A 19,850-nucleotide genomic window follows, 5' to 3' on the forward strand; every position below is an offset into this window, starting at 1 on the left:
TGTCAGTATTGTGGGTTTTTGGAGGCATGTGCTTGCCAAAATCCATCCCAGAGCTGCAGCATTTTCTGTAAAACATAAGTTCAGTTTTGCATGTACAAGTGTACATTTCAGTGTACAAGATATTATGCTTGTCACAAAACCCTTTACTCACGTTTGGTTTTGGGGATGAGAGATGGCTCCGGGTGCCAAGGCTCTCATGTCCTGCTGCTTCATGCAGAGTGAGTGGCCATCCATCTCTCTGCTTTACTAAGTGGAGACCAAACATTTAAATACTCATAGATCACTGATCTGTGCAATTTTCAGAGGTTAAAGTCTACAAAGCAGGACAACAGCTCTGCAAGGATTATCCTGAGCCTCTGGTTTCTACAGAAACCTTCCAAGACTCCCTAAAGGGACTTGTGTGAGAAGCAACATAAAGTTGTCCTCATAGTGGATATTTTATCCTCACAGTGGATATTTTGGGTGTCTCTTGGTGCCACTGTGTGCCTTTCCAGTGGGGCAGTAAAATGGCAAAGAAGTGTTGCTCCCAGGTAGGAGGCAAAATGAGATACCCCTTGCTTTTTGAGCCATTTTAAGACAGATATCATTTTATCCATGTGGAATCTTCTTGAGATGTTTCAGGTAAACATGAATCCCAATGAGTCTATTTGACACAACTTCCAGGAGGGTAAAATTCAGAAAGCAGAAATGCCCATGCTGGATTTGCTTCAGGGGATTTTTACCTATTTCCCAGACCTTGTTCCCATGACCTCTGATGTCACCCATGAACCTCAACTTCATTTCAGACAATAGTCAGCTGATGATAAACCCCAACCACGTTATCTTTTCGGTCCAGGCATCACCCACCTTTAAAACCTGAGACTGGCACCCAGAGCTGCTCCTTCTGCTCCCATATTACATATGACATCTCTCTCAAAAATTGGTTTTAGTGTTTCTGAAACCACTGTGCTCATGCAATATTTCTGTCCTGGGCTATGATTACCTCCACCGCCTCATTGACACAGCTCATCCTGCTTACAGCTGGAGACCTCCAAGGGGCAGGATGGCATCCATGGGAGAGGGACATGACAAATCCTCAAAATCACAAGAAACTGCAGCATTTGTGCAACAAATCACTGTTAGAACCTCAGCCATTACTTGTTTAGTGGCCATTTCCTCACCTGTGCTGTAGGTTGCATTGGCAGAATGGAGCTACAGGTGATGACGGCGGGCCTGGATTTGAGGCCACTGTTGATCAGCCATCTACTGAAGCACTAAAAGGAGCTCCTGGGAGATGAGGCTGCCTCATTTACTTTCTCCTTTCCCACTTCTCTTCTGGAATCAGAATACTAGTTTGGGCTCACTCCCCTGAGTGCATTGCCAAGCTCTCTGAGCTGTCTATAACTGTAGTATCTTCATTAGTGTTTAATAATCCCTGGTCATCTCTGAGCAGCAGCCCATGGAGATGTCGTGCCTCTGACAGGAGGCACCTGTGGCCGGTCCTATCTCTTATGGCAGCACATGCTCATCAGAGCTTTGCACATAGAGCAGATGTGCCTGAGGTGGGGACGATGAGCTCAACCCAGTTCCCTTCTGCTGCCCATAAATCACATTAGAGTATATCAAAGCCTTGAACTGTCAGCGCTACCTAGATGTAAATACTGTAATTATCCTAAGTAAAATTAACAGTTTATCAGACTTCCTGTGCTGAATCTTTTTATTACAGGTTTGTTTTTTTTTTTTCCCCATCACAGATTTGATTTGCCGTAGAACTTATGAGACTCTGGATTATAAATCTCTGGCTTTCAAACACTACCTGACATTGTGAGCCGTTACAGCAGCTAATTGGCAGCTCCTCAGAGGCTTGTTTTGCTGAGGAGAAGGCTTCTCTCCTGACTGCCCTGAAATTTTCTGGTCCCTTTCAAAAAAAAGGTGTCCCCATGCAATGAGTGATGCTGGATCCCTACCAAGGTCCTATGGGATCCAGGCGCAGATGCAGCCCTAGACAAATAAAACAATGAGCCTGTGCCAAGGAGAACACGGGGTGGCGAGTGTGAGGAGTGGAAAGGGCTCAAGCCTTCCTCATGTGCAGCAAAGCAGAAGGCAGCAGCGTCACACAGTGAGCACGAGGATGGTCTCTCCAGCCCACCATCCCCACCAGTGACTGCCATCATGGGCTGCCTCCACGTTAGGGGAGGCTGCTGACAGCGGCTGCCAAGGTAGGAGCTTCAGAGAGGCACCTGCACAAAGCTGTGCTAGTATCACAAGTTATTTATAATACAAAGCTTCCTAACGATTGTATCAGGCTGCACAGTTCAAGTCATATGAAATAACCTTCTTTTCACCCTATCAGAACAAAATTGCTCCAGTAACAGGGAAGCACGTGACAGAGCCTGGTGCTGTGTTTTCCACTGCCCACCTCCCTGCAGCAGAAGACAGAGGAGAGTCAGCACAGGCATTTCACCATAAGTTACAATTGGCAAAAAAAAGGGGGCTGTATTTTGAACACATTAAAAAATGAGCCTTTTTCCACACAAACCTTTGCAAAGCATTAGGAGACAAGGAGCATTGCTTTTGTCCCAGTGGGTCCCGGCATGAGAGGATTATCTTAGTGTCTTTCCTGCCTGTTCAGTGCCTCTCCATGAGATCCACACTTCCTGAAGATGATTCAGAACATGAAACGTGACAAAACAAAACTCATTTTAATAGCTTGTCTTGGCCAAGGCCAACTAGGAATATAGCTGTGTTATTATTGTGAGCTGGAACGCAGAGCTATTTACTTCATTCACAGGAACAACAACCAAATAGCAGCCCGTGGTGTTGGCATGGGTAAAGCCATAACTAAAATATTTCATGCAAAATAGAAAAAGACCTGGAATAAACTCCTTATTATGGATCTAAAATATTTTTTTCTTGGACAAAATAGGCTCAGAAAGCTCCAACAGCTTGTGAGAGTTTCCTTGAAAAGTGGAGTTTTGTCCAACATCTGACTGGAAACCTCTGACACCCTAAGGATGCAACACTGACACTCCTGCCTCCAGATGAAAGCCAGGGTCTGAATACTGGCACTACACTGATGAATGAAAGCTTCAAGGCTGGAGTCTTAAGAAGGACAGAACATTTAAACAAAGCAATTTTACATTTTGGATTGAATACAGTTCCGGAACCAGGGTGAGCATTGAATATGTATATCCATTCCCAGCCTTTGAAAAAGGAGAGCTGCAGGTAGAGTAAAGTAAGAATAGGTTGAATCCATCATCATGAGACTAACATAATTAGGCAGGGGTTTGTTTTGCCTTGCTTTACTTTTCTTTTAATTAAACGGTTCTCTGTACAATTTTGACAAGTATTTTCACTGTTTATGGATATCTTCTTTCCAGGGACAGGTTTCACTCCCCAGCTGGACCTGAGCAGCTTCCCCCAGCCATGTGGAAACAGAGGAGTTTCATTCTCTGGGGAGAGCACTCATCTGAAGTACAAAACAGGAGGACATAATGTAGAAATAACTATAGTAAAATCTGCTTAACTTTGAAAGAGGAACAGACTGTTTATCTGGTTGTACCAACAATGTCCCTCAGTTTTGTTCCAAATTTTCAGTATGTCTTGGACTATCTTTTACATCTTAAGTAGATCAAGCTGTCCCTAAATGCCCCATGAACATACCTGAAAGCAATATGTGCTTGTATCTCAAGCATGTCTTCTTCTTCTTCAGTCCACTGGACGAAACTTTTAAAACAGCCCCTCAAAGTGCCTTCCAAGAGAAGAAAGGGTTCCCTCTATGGGATGTCAATTTTCTCACTCTGTTCTGAACACTTGGTCCATCCACCCTGCTCTGCACCTCCCCATTTCCTCAGCCTTGCCTCCACCTGCTTCCCATACACTTGCAGGCACTGCTGGAGGAGACTGGTGCCACCAGCTCTACTAAGCCAGGAGGTGGCTGTGGGAGGCAGCACCAAAGATCTCCAACAGCTCAGTCAGGAAAATGGCTTGGGGTGACAGGTCCTCTTACCCCCATTCCAAACTGCTGTGAGTGACAGACATGGATACATGTGCTTCCCCTCATCCGTGTATGTCCATGGCAACTCTAGGAGGAAACATAAAAGAGCTGCCCTAGCTTCCTTCTTTCCTTGGATTTCCACCACCATTCTTTCTCTTGCTCATGCTTTGGGATCAGCTGCAGTATAAGCCACACAGAGGCTTGAAGAAGACAAGGTAATGTGCATCTCCTGGAAAGTATGAGTTTCAAGGTATTTAGTCCATGGGCACATTTGCGTGCAGAATGGTGCTCAGAAGGACAGCAGGAAGTGAAATACAGACGAGTCCCAGCTCTGCCTTTGTGAAAAGGCTGTGTGCAGCAAGAGGAGCTGAAAAGCTCTGCCACACCCCTGCTCACTCAGTCTGACTCTGCGGCTTTTCCAGGACATCAGGCTCATCCTCCACCTCAGCTTTCTTGTTGGCAGGCCCGGGAAAGCAACACAAACATCTGTAACACAGGTTTAGAAGTGATTACTCAGAGTCTACAACGCTTTGGATCAGAAAAGTGCAGGGCAAGCACTTTTATTTATTTAGGTGCTAGACATGTATGGTAATTACTCAGTGCTTGTGTGTTTGGGTGGCTTTCTAAGTTTGAAAAAAAAACAGACTGCCACAAGTCAGTCACCAGTAAAGATGTGTAAAGAAGACGAGCTGAGATAGGGAAGTTTCTGTAGTGAGTCATGGCAAGATCACAAGTAATTTGTTAGTGAGTTTCCATTCTCATCCTTGTCTGTCCAAGCCATTTCCCATCCTACTGGCAGTCGTGTGCTGCTGATGCCAGCATCCAACATTCCTGTACACGGCCTCTGTCCTCACCTGTCTTCTGTGAGCAGCAGTGCACAGGTCCTCCTGCACGCCTCTGTGAGCATCTTTTTTCCTCCCCAAACTCTACTCTTGGAGTATCTTTCAGGGATTACACAGAATGTAACATAGATATATGTTGAGGCCAAAATGTAAGCTCTTCCTTTAGCAAGCCATACTGTTTTGATACAAGGAAAACCAAAAATCAATTTGCTCCCCCTCCTTCTGCACACACATTGTTAGAAACATAGACTAAATTAATTGCAGGAACATCATGCACCAGAGGGGTAGAGAAAAAAAAAATCAAAGCCTTGTAGTACAACTCTAACAGCATTTCATGTTCTCGGGGGTTTTCACTTGCAGTGACTCTGAATCAAGGTTTCAGACACACAGAATATAATGCCAATTTTTATTCTGCTCATTCCATGCTGGGGACATGCACTTGACCTCTGCAAAAATACACTTTAAGGCCTCAGTGCATCAGTGCTTTTTGAGTCTTGGATATGAGCAGGCCCCCAAAATTATTTCTCTCTTTAGTCCTCTAACGACAAGCTTTTTCTTCCTTTCTTCTCTCGGGTCTGGATTAACAGATAGACACTATCCAGGTCCCAGCTCCTGGGCGAGGTGATGAAATCGAAATTTCACCTTCAGGAGCTGAGATTATTTTATTTTATAAATTAAACTTTCAGTCTTTCATCATACTGAGAGGAAATTTGAAAACATCATCTACAAGATGTTGGCTGAAGTCTGTGGACATGCTGGAGCTGTAGATCAAACGAGAGATGCACTGCACCATGCATCTCAACCAGGCTTTAATGAGAATGGTTATTTCTACAAGGGCTTCTTCCTGATTTATGGCTGGCCTTTCACTCGCATATAAATTTGGCTGTTGGGGTAGAAGGTTTGGCAGAGGTTTCTCTAACTCCCAGAGGTGCAGGAATCTCACAGATCAATGACATCATACCAAGGATAGGGGACATTTGACATCATACTGAGGATGGGAGACTCCCCACCACTGAATTGCCAGCAGAGGGTATTTTGGATCACCTTTAGAAGTGATTTGAAGGCTAGAAAATTGCAGAGTGCATCTGGCTGCTGGCACAGAGCAGCAAGACCCGCAAATGCGCTGTATTGTCTCTGGGGGCTCCTGCTGCAGCCTCTTTTGCAGAGCTGGTTACAGGACAGGAGGACCTGACAATCTTCGAGAGCACCTGCCTCATGCCTCCCATCAGGAGTGCTGCAATCACTGCAATATCTACCTGTTTGTTTCTGGGGGTGAATTTTTCCAATTCAGTGACTGAGGTGGAGGAGAAGGAAGCAAAACGCTCTGATAAAGCTCTCCAGGTACTTGGGAGCAAAATGCCTGTCTTGGAAAATGAATCCACCAATATTTTATGCAACCAAACATCTTAAAACACATGTTGATGAATGTTCTTAGTAGATCTTCTCTATAGGATTATCTTCTTCTCAGAGTATGTTGGAGCCTAGATGTGTCAGGCTCCTGGCCCATGGAGCTTTGCTGAGGGGACACTTATTTTCTCAGATTTGAGTGAGGAGTTTTGTCAGATAAAACTGCAGCAAGCAGTCAGCAAAATTCTGATCACTTGCTTTGCCATCAGTGTGTGCATCTTCTCGAACAGAAAAATTTTGCAGCCATCACTCAAACACTTTCAACCCCCATACCATGCCAGTAGATTGTTCTGGCTTTTCTGTAATAAAGGAGCTCACTTTGGATCCTGCTTATTTAAAGAATTTACTTCCTCTTACTATCTTCTTTTTTTGTTTGTTTGTTTGTTTGTTTGGGGTTTTTCCCTTGAGAAAGTGAAAGTAATTTGCCTGTTCTTGCAAGATTTGATTTGCCCGCTGCCTTCCCCAGGACTGACACACGGCTGCTGGGACCACGTGGGACCATGTGCTGGGAGGTGACTGAGGGCTTTGCTGCAGCTGAACACCAAGCAGAGAGCCGTTTGCAAAGTTGTGGGTTATATAGCGGGAAATGCTAAATATGATGAAACAGTTTCAGGGCTCAGCGTTTCAGCAGCCGATTACTCCCAGTCCAGGATGAATCACCCTGGAGCTGCTGCAACCTCAGGCAGGTGCTGCCTCCAGAGCCCTCCCACCACGTTCCCCACAGCCCTTCCCATCCCCTCACAATGTTTTATCCTCCAGCAGCAGCAGCAGCAGCAGCCACACAGGCACTCTTCTCACTCAGCATTCTTCTCTCCTTTCAGTTCCAGCACGATGGCTGGACCCTGTCTGGCATGGTGGGACATTGCCATGGACTTACTAGACAGCACCAGCAAAACAGGAGGGAGAACCTCTAGCTGGAAAGTTTAAGGGTCTCTCCACCACCTCCAGGTTTCCTTGGGCCTGCGCAATTTCCTGAGAGCAGAACCTGCTGCTGTTGGATATACCCCATTCTCTGGAGAGGCAGAGGGATTCAGCAACCCTAAAGCAATAAATCTGAGCTGAAGTAAAAGGGGCTGTAGGGTCAGCCTCACTCAGAGAAGCACAGAAACCACAATCACAGGGTAGGGGTGAGCTTGAGAGGGAGCTGATAATCCCAGTGAGTTCTGCAATCTGCTCATATGCTGCCCACATTGATGGCTGCTGTCCAGTCCTGGGGTTTAAGATGTCCATGGAGTGCTCCTGAGGAACTCAAAATCCCAGCTCATCCTTGCTTTGTTCTGATTGCATAAATAACCCTCAAACAACACACCTCTTGGGGTAGTAAGGGGCTGAACATGCTCATCAGCAGGTCTCCCACTGGCAGTATTCTGAAGACAACTTCCCTGCTTAGCATAGGTGCTGCCAAACAGTGTGGTTGGGAGATGTGTCCTCCTCTTCTTTGCACAGCACCTTCTGAATCCCCAGGGCTCTTTCTTGTCCCAATGTGCCATGAAAACTGGGATTAGTATCAGATGCAGAGCCTGTCCCACCCAGAGGCATCATCATCCACTTCTGGATATCCTGCTTACACCACTCTGAGACCTACTTGTAGCTCCAGAAAACAGACATTTGAGGGGCTGCAGCAGAGTAAGTTTGTGACTCAGTCCAGCTAAATGGTGGTTTGTGATTGAGCAGGAAACTGTTTCAAACTGGGTCCATCAGCAAAGTTGGGTGATCAGAAGATGGTTATAGTTGGAGACATGTTGTTTAGAAAAAGAAATTAAAACCCATCAATGATGTGATATTTGATTGATTTTTCCTGAATTCAGTTGCTGTTCTTTCAATTCCCTTATATTAAAATACAGTAAAATAGGGTTTTTTCAGCCACCTTTTCTTTATAGCAAAAGATAAGACTGATACCAAGCCAAGGTACTGAGCTCTGCCATGAGATCCTGGCTGCAAACCTGGCCCTCCATTCCTTGCCTCAGACCTCTTCTCATTGCCACACCAAGGGCTAGATGAAAAAGAAAAGTCCTTTCCAAAGGCACTCAACCAAACAGGTTCACAGTGGTGTTGTTCTGTACATAAAACTGAAAGGTTTAGGAAAACCTGTTGTTGATATACCCTGTGCCATTTAAGCACATTTCTTAAGGAATGCTGCTATTTTTTAGAGCACCAAATCTAAGAGCACCCTGTCATGCTCTATAAGTAAAAATGTTAGGGTTTCTAAAAAGTAAGTAGTTTATTTGACTATCCAGAATGAATGAACACTAGCAACCAAATTACATGAAAACATAACTAAAACCATAGACTTTATTTTCTGTATTTGAAAGAATTCAGTTTTTTTCCCCAATAATCTCTTGGCTTCATGTCTATACATTTTCATTATTAGTAACATGGCAGCTCTTTTTAAACTACATTTTGAGAAATAAGATTTCCTCATTGATAATCTCAAACCTTCAGAGCTCCCAACAAAGAGCTCTTCCCATGTCAGCACAAGATGCGAAATTTTAAAACGCAGCAAAAGTAAGGAGAGGTATTTAAATTCCTTTAAAGGAAAATAACTCCCCAAAATATTACTATCAAATGCAGAAGTGCTAACATTTGTCAAAGCTGAACAGATCTTCACCTCCTAGAACTGCTGTGACAGAGGGATCAGAGCAGGTGGAAGACTTTACAGGAGGCAAGGAATAAAAACTCTGACAAACAGAGGCAGAAGCTCTGGAGAGGAAATGGGCCAAGAAGGATACAAATACAAGTTGTGATCCTTCATTAAAATAATCATCAAATCAGAAGTGTTATGACCTGGTAGGTAAAAGCTTTAGCTTATAAACTGGGAGGAGTGACCACTAGGGTTTGAAATGTCCCTTGGTGATAAATAAACAGGTGACCAAAGGTGGGTGCATTTACCGTGTGCACACTCTGAGGCTTCACCATCATTGCTCCTCTATTTCATTCATCCCCTGTTTGAGTTGGGAGCACCAAGGAGGAGATCTGCCTGGGCTACCCACAGGTCTGCTCCAGGGCAAAACTGCCTTTAGGCCCTAAGGGTCCTGGTCCATCCTGCTTGGCTCCTGCCAGTCCCCTGAGAATCGGGGCAGGGAAGCACATGGGCAGCTCTGCTGCTCCTCTCAGTGCCACAGCCACCACAGCTGGATCACAGGGAGCAATTTGGTGAGTTTTGCATCCAAAGCAGGGGGCGAAGTAAAAAATTTTCTCTTTCTCTCTGATGTCCTCAGAACAGTATGACAATGATACAATATTAATAAAAAGTCTCTCTTAATCATTAAATAAATAAAAGAGTGCAACAGTGAACCACATAGATTTCTGGAAGTTTTTCCTCACAGTGTATCATTTTTCTCTTGAATTCAAAACCACCCACTAGTGAATTTGAATGAAAATCACTGAAAATATAAAAGCTCCAGAAGCATTTCTGATTGAGAGAGGTGGACAACAAACAGATCATAAAGCTGCACACAGTCGCCATAGCGACGGGGCTTCCAAAAGGACACAGGGGAGCCTCAGCCTTCAGGAGCATCACCAACCTCCACCACATCAGAAGCAGGAGCATCCCAAAAGCAAGGCTGGGAGCTGTCCTTTAAAGGGAGGATATCCCTTTAGGGAGCCAGGTGGGAGACTATGCAGACAGAGTCCTTCCTGCTGGCCCCCTTGCCAAAAGAATCACTGAGCAGATGTGGAGAGTTTGGGATCTTGGGAAGAGACCTTCAGAAACATGGCCTTAAGACAGAGATTGAGTTGTCTGGGCTTACCTCAAGCAGTGGGGATGGGAGATGGTCTCAGTGTCTTCAGCAGCCCAAATTTCTATTTGAGACCTGAAGAACTTCAAAAAAATAAGTACATTAAAAACCAACAGAGGCCAGAAATCAACCAACTTGGCTCTAAAAAATCTTCACTGTCATGCACTGATGAAAAAAAGAGCACTGAACACTTCTGACTCCAGCATGGGGCACCGTTCACAGAAGACTTAATCCCATAGTGTAAAAACAAGATGAGTAAGGGAAAGGGTTGCTCTGCTACCCAATAAGCAGCAAAAGCTATTGATAAATACTTTCAATAAAGTCGAAGTCCTTAATACTTTTTTTTATTATCAGCCTACAGTGAATAAACTGCTGCCAAATAGGCAGCCAAGAAAGGGAATGAGATGCAATCCTGAAAGAAAACAGTGATTAGGGAGCACACAGATGAGGTAAATGTTTTCAATATCATTATGCAGGAGCAATTTCACCCAGCACTGACAGTAGTGGTTAATTTGGGGAGTTAGTGATAGATATACCAGGACTCCCCCCAAGTTCAAAAAGGCCAAAGGAGTTCCTATGAAGAGAAAAGGGAAGACAAGAGAAACCAAGGGAATCATAGACCAGTCAGCCTAGCTGTAACTCTTCAAAATAAATAATGAATTTATTTGTAGACATCCAGGAGATGACAAAGAGATGAGAAGCCAACTTGGATTAGTCAAGACCAAGCCATACAACAGCAACCAGCTTTCCTCCCAAAGCAGACTAACAGCAGAAGCTCCAGAGGTGCAGCAGCTCAGCTCCAGACAGGCTGTGGCCCAGTCCCATGCAATGTCCTGCTAAACCAGGCAGAAAAACACACTTTATAAAATTAGTGGAGGGCTAGTGGCAAAGCCCTGTGCTGATCTGGACTTTAAAGGTAATTTATTTTCCAAATGAAATGGTGGACCAAGAAGTGAGAGTGAGCCAGGATCTGTCCTGGTCACAGGCCTGTACATGGTTTTCATGTAAATTATTTGCCTGAAAAATCAGGTTGATTAAACCTGCAGATGACCCAAAGCTGTGTCATGTTGCAAATAACAAAGATAACTCTCCCTAAAAATAATATGAAAGAGGCTTTATAAAACAAAATAAGATATTAACATTTCAGCTATGCTTACTAATAGCATCTTGGAAAGACTGAATATACATATAGATGAGATCAGTCAAAATCCTTAGCTACATATCACCCTAAATCAGGAAATTACTTTCTACCAGAGCACTGTGCACAGCTCACCCTCTGATTTGTGCTGTCTCTGAAAAAGGAGAACCAGAGCATCTTTTATTTTGCATTTTAATTTTTTATTTTTAAGGCTCACATATTGCCTCAGGCATGCTATAACTCACATTGGTGACAAAGAAATGTGAAAAGCCTTCCACCACATTACCAGCAAGCCTGGAGCCTCCATGAACTGGGAACTCAAATACATTTTGACCCTTGCTTGGACTGGACATTGTGGAATGAGGATATACCCAAAGTAGAGTCAATACTGAGAAAACTTCAATGGTCAAAGAGTAATTAATATAACAGTGTTTTGTAGGTTTAGATAGAAGACAGGACAGTAAGGGAAAACATTTCCCCAAGTGAGCATCCCAAGTCTTTTCCATTAAGAAATTCACAATATTTTAACTGTAGGAAGAACTAGCACAAGGAAACTGTACCAAGGAGAAAGTGTGCTAAGCAGGACACCAAGTATTCCTCTGAAAGCTGGGATACTTCCACCAACAGCATGTGATACTCCCTTTACCCCTGCTGCAAGACAAACTTCCACCTTACAGGCAAGGCTTCCTCCTGCACATCTGCATTTTGTAGTACAGATATATGATCAAAACCAATCAGGCAAAATTAAAGGTCACTTGCTGGTGGGACTTTCTGACACAGCTCATGAGGGACCTGGTTGACAGATACCATCCAAAGCACCAGGGTTCACAACTGGCCGGACAGCCCCGCAGTGTGAACCCAAGGCTGATTTAAGTAGAAGTTATACCTGTACCAATGATAAGAGGAAACACGGTTCTTTTGTATCATCCACTACCCAAAATAAAAACATGAACATGCGGCCTTGGTCTGGATAATGTACACAGAGGAAGATGAGCTAGACTTGAGGGAAGGCTCTCACGGGGCTGGGCATGCTGCAGCCTGCTCTGGGGCCACGTCAGACTCACTCCAGGCTGTGTGCCCAGAGGAAGCCTTCAGTGCTGTGCTTGGTGTAATGAAGAAATATGGATATGAATGAAACCCTCTAAGGAATGATGAAATTACACTGTTTGTTTTTACCTTTGTTTTAATTAATCAATTCCATCTCTTCTTGGTTTTCTGTTGGTATGAATGGGTGACCAGGTGTGCTTGTGTGAAAAATGCCCTTGGAGGAATACTAAAACAAAGTAGTAAATGAGTTACGATGGCAGGTTTTGGAGCTGAAAACAAGATTATTCAGAAGTAGCCAGGCTTACCTAACCACCCCTTCTGCTTTGGCAGTGGAGAAAAACTGGGCCACTTGTGAAACAGGGTATATATAGACAATAAATGTTAATACATTTTAAAGTAAAATTAATTTAAGAAAGACATGTTAAAGAGAAGTTACCGTGGTGATGCCTGTCATGTTACATCCCCAAACACAGTGAAAACAAGATTACCATACGACCTGGGTCATACAGCTTGTCAAAAAATCCAAAGAAGACTGGATATTCCCCTTCAAAGCAGGAGAGATATCTCCTTCAATATCCTTATATCTTTCAAAGGCCTATGTTCTTCACTGCTGGAAAGCTCTGAGGTTTTAGCCTGAAAAGACTCTGCCTCCTCCTTGAAATCTTCCTAGACAAGATTAAAATCTAAGTAATTCCTTCAGTGGCAACCTCACAAGTCACTCTGATAGATATACAACCTGTTGGTCAGCTATTTGAATCTACTGATTTATTGATTTGATCTTAATCGTGATCCCGGTGTGATCACTTAATTGATCTGCCTTAATACTTAATTAGCTTAGTAGAAATAATGAATTAATCTAGTGATATCCTTGCTCAGGTGTTCCATCATGTGATCATCCTTTTTAATCACCTCTGCAGGGAATATACAAGGTAGGTTTACACTTTTAAATAGTCACCGAGGTCACAAACCTGAGGGCAGGAGTAAACTTGGGTAGGGCATATGAGAGCAGCTCAGCTCTGCATCTCTCCAGCTTGCACCTCATACATCCTGAGAATAAACTCATCTCCAGGCACGTTTGGTCTCCCAAAGATCTTGCTGCATTGCTGAATGAAGGGCAAGGAGGGCTTTGTCTCAGAAGCAGTCAAACATTTCATAGATGTCTTTCTCCATGGTTCACAACCAAAGAGGAGCATCCTGGGGCCCACAGTGGATGATTTATCCTCCCTTAGCCTTCACTCATGAGCACAGAAAGCTCTGACTCTTAAAGTCCTTAGGGAAAAAGCTGTGACTGAATTAAACTGAAAGAGAAAGTAAGATTTTGAACAATACAGAACTGGGGCAACAAGAAACCCATACTGTTCTTTACGTTTTGCATTGTCACAGTTCTTGGATACCAGAAGAGATCACACACTCCTGTGGGATAGGTAAAACACAAAAACCAAGTCTCAGTGGACTTTTATGTGAGATGGATGGGTGGTAGAAGGAAATGAACAGCTGAAATCACACAAAATCACTCGGTATTTGCACCTAGATGGTTAAAATTTGAGCAGAAGAGCTGAGACTTCATGCTTGTCACAGAGTGAGTGAACAGAGAAGGAACTGGGCTGGTGCCCATGGAGTAAGCCACCGTCATAGCATGAGTTCCCACTGCTCCCAGTGTCCAGGCAACTCTTTTCAGGATTGATGCTTTCAAATTCAGGTCAAATGCATAACCACAACAGAATGAGCAGAAAAAGAAGAAAGAAAAAAAAAAAGAAAAAAAAAAAAAGAAAGGAAAGGAAAAAAAAAAGCTTGAAAAGCTCATATTACCAACTCTGAGTGGGTAAGGGATGCAGCTTTCCTTACCATTCAGTTAGCTAATTTTGTTCCTTACGAATATTGTTGTTAGCTTTGTGAGAAAGTCAGGAAACATCATCTGAACTGGCTTAGACATTATAAACAAGCATTTTAATTTTTATTTAAACTGGAGAAACTGCTAGATGCCTGTTTTGAAGCCAGTTTAAGCCCATGGAAGGATTTAATCGGGCTTTGTTTGCAGGCGTGGCAGCAGCCTCTTTTAAAGTCATTCCTCTGCTTATAACCAAGCCTTGCCCCCATCAGATTTTAACCGCTTCTTCCTAGGTTAGGCACGGGCATGGGCTGGGGACGGTCCCTGCTGCAGTCACATACCACTGGTGTGGTGCTGGCGTTCGAAGCCAGGCTGCTTCACTGTTTCCACTGCCGACTGTTTGCAAACGCAGGAGAGAAGCTGGGAATGAACAGAGCAATGCAGAGTCGGGGAGGGAGGGGTTTGGTGGCTGGGCTGGAGTTAGTCACCGCAGACTTCCATTTCCAGATCGTGAGGAAGGACTCAAGCCATTTTAGGCATTTTCTTGGACTTCCTTCTCTGCTTTTAATTGAAATACCCAGGAGGGATGGAGGAATCCACAGGCCTATTTTGCACTGATGTGGGATACTTCTGTGCAAGCACAGACGTGCTCCCCCTTCATATTGTAGAGTCAGACCACTGTTGTTAGTCCTTGGCTCGGTTCCTTTGCATGGCAACAGGGAATCTTCCACATGTCTCACCTTCTGGAAGCTGATGCACTCCTCTGTGGAAGATGCTCACCATGGTGAAAATAATTTTTAAAGAATTTTCTTGCAGGAGCTAACTATGCTGGGATGGCTTGAATATGCAAAACAAAACACATTTTATTTTGATACCTCTGAGGTATATAAATATACATATACATTTATCCATATGAATCTGTAAGTGGCACAGATAGGAAGACATATAAACCAGCAAATAGCAAAATCACAAGAGACTTTGAACACCCCTGCTCCTTTTCAGCAGGACCTCAGATGCCTACATCTAGCAGAGTAAACAAGAAAAAGCCCTGTATAGCTGCCAAGACAACTGACACATCCAGCTGCCAGACTTTCCACTATGCTTCTCACTTTGGTGTTGTAAATTTTGCATCTCCTCTTGTCCAGCAGCACTGCCCTTTTTGCCGGAGCAGCTGTTTGGGACATCACCCCCAGGATGTCCTGAGGGGCAGGCAGCAGGCATGCTAGGAGCACATCCAGCATGGCCAGGCAAAGTCCCCTCTGTCCATTCCCAAACATGGAGCCTGTGCTCACCGTGCAGGGCGGCAGCAGCAGCAAATGGGATTTTTTGTGTGGTTGATATTACAAAGCTTTTTTTCTCCTACTGAGACAAAAGAATTTTCTCTGTCCAGGGGAACTCAGCATCCTGGTCACCCAGAGAAGCTTCTCCTGGGCTTGGTGCTTGGCCTAGCAGCACCATGCAGAATGCCCATGGCCAAGCCCCTTCACATGGGGACCAAACATCTGCACAAAATACTTATTCATCACATAGTGAAAGAATCAATATTTCTGTCCTTTTGTGATGCCGATCGTGAATCTTCAGCTCTGTGTTCTGCTTTCTTGAAGCTGATTCTTAATTAGCAACAAAATTGCAGTCGCAGAAACACTGAGGACAGAGGAGTAAGATCAACCTTGAAATTGTTACTTTTCTGACCACTAGAAAAGCTCTCTACCTTCCCCTAAAGGCTATTTAAATGTTTTTCTTCACTTCTAAAGAATGATAAACAAGTCCTTGCTAACAGGGTATCATGACTACCTCGACCTTCCTTTCGCATTGGGACGTGTTGATGTATGAAATGATGACCAGTCCAGCCATTTCAGAAGGTTTTAGTTTTACCCCCAGATGGTTGCACTTTTATTATGGTTCCTGTGCTGGACTGGGTGACTGGCCTTTCCCTGACACCCGACTGGAGTGGTTTGTGACCGCCTCGACTGAATTGGGAGCATCCTGAATGCACTGAATCTGGAGCATCCTGTGGCACCTTTCTCCCATGTCTGTTCTGCAATCAGGCGGGCATCTGAGATGGCAAAAGAAGTATCACCAATCAGCCCATAAACCTCTGCTCTGCTAAAATGATCTGTCCAGGGCTGGAGGCAAGGTAGGAGAACAAGGAGAAAAAGTGTGCTGCTGTGGTGCTGCCACAGCTTCTGGATTCTGGCTGCTCTCTTGGTGCCTTTTAACAGCAGTGCACCATCAGAGGTGATGCTCCCTTGTCCAAGGCTTCCAGGCCTCACATGAGGGACAGGCAGGGAATGAGAACTGAATGTCTGGTGTCACCTGATGTCAGCATCCCTTGCTACAAGAGACCAAAATTAAAAAAAACCTCATAGGTAATGAAATGTGAGGGTTCACAAAGAAACTTTTGGGAAATGAAGTGATAAGTCTGCATAAATTAGGAAAGCAGGGAACTGAGGATTAACCCTATTGTTTTACACACACTGGTGGCATTAGAATCAATTGTATTCTGATGTTTGTGGTTAATAATTGACTTCTACTTGCATGTAGAAGGAAAGAATTCATGCCAAAAAGCCAAGAATGTACAAGATCTTTTTAGAGAAGAGCAGAAAAATAAGAAAAGAAAAAAAAAAACCCAACCAGACCCATATTTCCTGTGGAATTTTTTTCTTCCATGGCAGCTGCAAAACCAGCTCAGTTTGTGTCGAGTAAGTGTATTATCCTGTGAACAACAGGGTCCCATTAGCTCTGTCAGAAGGCCAATACCCTCTATACTAAAAACCTCTTGATTCAGTACATTTCCCTGTCACAGAGTAAATTTCTGCTTGACACCATTGAAGAAATCACTTTAAATCTTGAAACATAAAAACTATTACAGCAGGAAAAAAAGTTACCTTCTCCCTCTTGTTGCATTTTGATTGCAGACATCAAACACCACGCTGCAGTTCAGCATATAGAAAAATGTTGTAGCAAGTAAAAAAAAATTAAGAAATACTGAGGAAAAAAAAAACAAGAAAGGAAGGTATTGTATGGCAGTAATAAATGCATTCTGTTCTTTATAAACACATGTGTGGTGTGGATTTGTGTCTGTGGGACAATTCAGGAAACAAATGAAAAGATAACTTTTGGGTTTAAACTCAGCAGATTTCAAAGTGCATTGTTTATGCCCTCTGCAGTGCAATAAAGCTTATCAAGAACTTTTCCATTGGATACAAGAGTCAAAAGAAATAAGAGGAATGTGAACAGTATGTTTCCTTTGGGTTGCTACAATATCTGTAATTCTTTCAGCACAGATTTCCCATGTTAGCTTAAGCTCTGTCTCACAACGATCATTTTTAGCAGATAATCGTAAATGCTTTGCTGAGCTGACTGAGTTGTTCAGAAATTTGCCATCATTTCACTCTCCACAAGCTCAAAGCATGTGGCAAGTTCAAGGGCTCTTAATTAAAAATATAATACTTTCATTCTAGAAGCTCTTGCTTGCATCCCAGTAATACTCTGGGATAAATCAACTGCTGATGTAAATGCAATTAATTTCAGTGTAATTTCATTTAGAAGCAACAAGAGTACTACATTTTTATTTAATGATTTGAATGTGCTTTCTGTAAAGAGGGGTAGGATCACCTCCCTGTTACAGAGAGGGGAGAGCTGAGCCTGGGAAGTGAGAGGCAGAGATTTAACCAGCCCTCGGTAAAAGCTGGGAGAGCATGCAAGCCTCTCACTCTGATCCACATTTGTGCTTTCAGCATGATCCAGGACATGGAAACAACACACAAAATACCACACATTTCAAGCACGAGATTTGGCTCTAGATCACCAGACCTCAAAGCTGCAATATTTCCTAGGCAGAATGTACTTCTGCCCCTCTCTTAAACTGAGAGGTCAATTTTTGTCTTCTTTTCCTATTTTGCTCTTGTAAGGGAAGACAGCATGGCATGTTAGAACTATAATGTTGCATTTGCTAATTAAATAAAGTGGGGTTTTTGGGAGAACTTCTTTTAAGCAAAACCATGTGTTCCAGGGAGGAAACATTCTTCTGGTAAACAGCTGAGCCCTTAACATTTAGCAACATAATTCTGTGTTTGCAGCTATTGAAAACTGTGTGACCGAGGAAGCCTGTGTTTCTGAGACTGAGGACTGAAAGCATTTTGCTTGCTGTCAGAACGCCAGCCCTTTCTTTTATGTATACACTAAAAGCAAGAAAGAACCAACTATTGGATGGTTGCTTCTTATGGTTTTAATAAAATTTGTCTCATATCAAAACGCTGCTGGGTTTTAATGTTGACGCCGCGCTGAGCAATGTTCTCTGCTCTGGCACAGCTGGCTCTTGCTTTCCAGAAATATAGCTGCACCCTGGCATTAACTGCAAAAATTGCAGCCTTAAATCATTTCCTCATCCCTCTGACCTGTGCCAGGAAGGACCCTCCATGCACAGATCTCCTCGCTGGTACAAAGAAGGGGGTCATTCCTCCTCCCCGCCCCACAGCTGCTGTGTGAGCAGAGCGGTGGTGACAGGAGGTAGCTAGGGAACAGAAGTTACCTGCCAGACATGAACAGCAGCCCTGGAAAGCTCAGGGAAAAGAGATAATAGAGCTGGAAACTGCACGCAGAAACAGGACTGAGAGAATGGGAGTGCCCTGTGCCTGGCTCCTGCTTTCCATTCCAAGAGTCCACATCTTTCAGAGACACTCGAAGCGCCACAGGGCTGTGGGTCAAATCCTGCTGATCCTGCTGAGGGGGAGCAGGGAAGTTTTGTTTGGTATAAATGATTTCCTGAGCAGCATTAGGTAGCGGGGGAGGCTGGCTGGGTGACTTTGACATCTTATACTGCATCTCCATCCAGCAGCTGGAAGAGGAAGGCCACAGTCCCAGCTCCCTCTGGGCTGAAGGAGATGATTACTGCTCATCTCACTGAAGCTAGAATGCTGAGCTCTGGGCATCACATTGACCTTCACAGTACAAAGGGATCTTATCTCGTTCTTTGTAGCCCTCAAAGCAGCTGGGCATGCTAACAAATTTCAGTAACTATCAGCTAAGGCCAAACAAGATCCCATGATAAAACTTCAAGGCTCTGCATTCCTCTCTTATTGCTTTCCTGAGCAGATTCTCATTTTAACTGGACTTATGGTACTTTCATCCAGTTATCTTAAAGTACATAACAATTACTGTAATTACTGACAATAATGAGCTAATCAATTCTTCTAGGTATTATTTTCAAGGGATAAATATTACTATCCTTGCTGTAGGAATGGGGAAACTGAAGCAAAGAGAAGGTTTTGGATGAATAGGTGTGTTTTACTTTTAATATTATAATATCCTTCTGGTTTTATTTGTATAGGTTTATGCATTTGCTTCTTAGTATGCTTTATGTTCTGTTATTGCTTTCCAGTAATGTTATCTGTCATGGGTTGTGTGTGTGTACTAAGGTTCATTTAAGAAAACTGCAGTGATTTCAGAAAACTTAACAGACATTGAAGAGTTTTTGTCATTGTTTATATATATATGTTTGATTTATCATAACCCTATTTTCCTGGCTTTTCCTTTTCTTCCTCCTTCTTTTATTTTTGATGGGGTTTTTTTAGAAAAATACTGCAAATAACATTCTTTTCTATTTATTTGAAATATACTTCAGCTTGCATTTAAATCTCTAATATGGAAAGCCAGCTGAATATGACCTTCTAATGTCTAAAGAACTAAGATGTTCTACTGGGTAGGAAGCTTGCAAGGCAGAACTATGGCTTTACTAAAGTATCAGTTGATCACTTATAACTAACATTCAGAAGACATATGTTGGTTTGCTTGCATTTATCTAAGAGTTTAAGTTTCCCACAGTTCAGGTATGCATCTCTGGACCCTTTTCAAGAACAGACAGACAGGTAGC

General features: G+C 43.4%; 1 long non-coding RNA gene across 3 annotated transcripts in view; it reads right to left on the reverse strand.

Moving 5' to 3' along the window:
* LOC132327365 (uncharacterized) overlaps positions 1-19,850 on the reverse strand; it is a 29,564-nt gene that overhangs the window by 6,930 nt on the left and 2,784 nt on the right. For 2 of the 3 annotated variants that reach the window (XR_009486522.1, XR_009486524.1), the window contains exons 2-4: positions 16,864-16,963; positions 9,975-10,045; positions 3,643-4,462 (exon numbers count right to left, since the gene is read on the reverse strand). This is a non-coding gene — a long non-coding RNA (uncharacterized LOC132327365). Of the gene's footprint in view, positions 1-3,642; positions 4,463-9,974; positions 10,046-14,316; positions 14,813-16,863; positions 16,964-19,850 lie in introns of all 3 variants that reach the window. The other variant, XR_009486523.1, reaches the window with a different exon arrangement.

This window comes from Haemorhous mexicanus, chromosome 5 (genome assembly GCF_027477595.1).
Source record: "Haemorhous mexicanus isolate bHaeMex1 chromosome 5, bHaeMex1.pri, whole genome shotgun sequence".
NCBI lineage: Eukaryota > Metazoa > Chordata > Aves > Passeriformes > Fringillidae > Haemorhous > Haemorhous mexicanus.